Here is a 2,249-nt window from a genome sequence, read left to right as displayed (position 1 = left end):
TACGGAAAGGAGAAAGTGGGGGAGAGGGAAAAGAAAAAAAAAAGACAAAGGGGTGGAGGAGAGTTGGGGGATGATGAAGAAGAGAGTCCTGGGGCGAGGGAGCTGCCCGGCCCCAGGAGGGGCGGGGGGCCGCGCTCCCTTCCCATCTGGGCAATGGTGGACGGCGTGGGGGGAAACGCGAAGGCACCGTTGCCCTCGGCTGGTAACGGCACACAAAGGGATTTGGCGACCCCCCCCTCTTTTCCTCCCCCCCTCCCCCTGCCCGGTCTAAGGAACCATTCATAATTCTCCACATTCGTACAGATACAATGGTGGGCTTGTGGGGGAGGGGTTTGGGGGTGTGGAGCCTTTCCAGTGCAAACAAAACGTTGCCTGAAGATGAAGAAAGGATACGGAAATGAAAGCCAGCACTGTGTTTAATATAGCGATCTAGTAGGTTTTGTTTAATAATTCGACGCACTTTAGCCGAAGGTTTCATTTATTCCGTGATAGGCTTCTTGTGGTACGTTTTAATAGGTATAACCATGGAAAATGGTTAAATACTTTTATTAGTGAGCAGTGACTGGATTTCCACATGTCCTGTAGCATGTCTGGAAATCTCTGGTAAAGAGGAACGCTTCCTAGCTTTGTGCCTAACTTCTAATAAGTACACAATTAAAGAGGGGTGGTTTAAATCTCCTTGGAAGCCGCGCAGGGGTCAGGCTTTTGTTACGCACGCTGCGGCCGCCGCAGCTCGGCGGTGGTGGTGGTGGTACCCAGCGCTCAGGGGGTGAGTCAGCCGCTGAAGATTTCTCTTGTGGTGGTATGATGATGCAAGGAGACATGGCTCACCATGAGGCTGGAGCCCCAGACCATTGTGAAATCGTCAGGGGCTGGGGGAATGCTGCAGTAAGTTGGAAACACGGCCCTTTTGTTGTGCACATCCAAGCGGTTGGTTGACCAAAACCCTAATATTTGTAATTTCAACCCATTGTTTAATCTCAGGGTTATTTTAATGAACTTTTAATTGTCAGGTTGTGATTGAGGAAATCGTGTGTTTTGTGTTTCACTAATCAGAATTTAATCACAATTTCCATTTTGTAGGAAATTAGCAAATAATTATCTTGGGGATAGAGAGAATTTTTTCCTAGGGATTTAACCTGTTTATGACTTTTTGATGTTGCATGTAGAATTCTTTCCTAAATGAATTTGTATTTCATAACCCCACTCTCCATAGTCTGCTTAAAATAAATAATTGCTTATCTAAGTTAAAAACAGCCCCCTCCAAACAGCTGAATTCTTAGTTAAACTTGTGAAAGGAATTAGTCACTGTTCCTGCAGATTAATTGCATTCTCTATAAATTTGAGTTGTACTGCATCTATAAGGCAGGCTGCATGTGCTCATTTCTACATGGTTGGTGTATAGCATTATCTGGTATTTCCTCTTAAATTGCTAAACAGGGTGCATATATTTCTTTTAATATTCTGGTCTGAAAATCTGTTTAGTTAGAAGATTTCTTTAAGAAATGAAGATTGAATGTTCATGATAACACTATGCCTTAGTTGTCCAACAACACCATAAACTGCTTTGTAATCAGATGGTTGGGGGAAAAAAAATCTCCTTACTTATTAGCAATCCCCCCCCCCTCTTTTTTTTATATTCTGAAAACCTCTTGCTAATAAGCTGAGATATTTTCTGTAAATCTAAGTAATGTATAGCTTTGTTTGTTAAGACGTGTGGGTTGGTTAGTGGTTTCAAGAGTAATTCCAAATCTTGAATGCCAAAAAAGGCAATTCAACAACAAAAATTGGTTCATGTTGCCTGACAAATCTCTGCTTCCCTGCATAGATTAATATAGTTCAGACCAGTTGGGCACCCCCAAATGTTAACATTATTGAGAACATAGCTTTAAAATTTGAGATGTATTTTATTTTGGCAGTCAAAAATCAAATGCGTGAGCACACAACAGAGCATTCCTCCATCTTAATGTATTTTTTTTATTTACTTCTGTAAGAAAAGGCATTATTACAAAAATTAAATTTTTTCTGTATTTCATTTGTTTGTGTTTATTGCCCACAGAAGCCAAGAAGAAGTTGAAATACTTACATAAATATTGCACACAAGGAAGCACAGCCAATCTTTAATTAGCAAGGGCTTTTACGACATTCTGCCGTTTAGAATTAAAACTCAACCATGTGCTTCTCCCCACCTCCGGGTGAGAATCCGAGGGCCTCCGCCGTGTCCGTCCCCCCCTCTCGCACGGCCAGGG

The sequence above is a fragment of the Geospiza fortis genome, unplaced genomic scaffold (assembly GCF_000277835.1).
Source record: "Geospiza fortis unplaced genomic scaffold, GeoFor_1.0 scaffold95, whole genome shotgun sequence".
NCBI classification, from domain to species: Eukaryota; Metazoa; Chordata; class Aves; order Passeriformes; family Thraupidae; genus Geospiza; species Geospiza fortis.
This window is presented reverse-complemented; position numbering follows the sequence as displayed.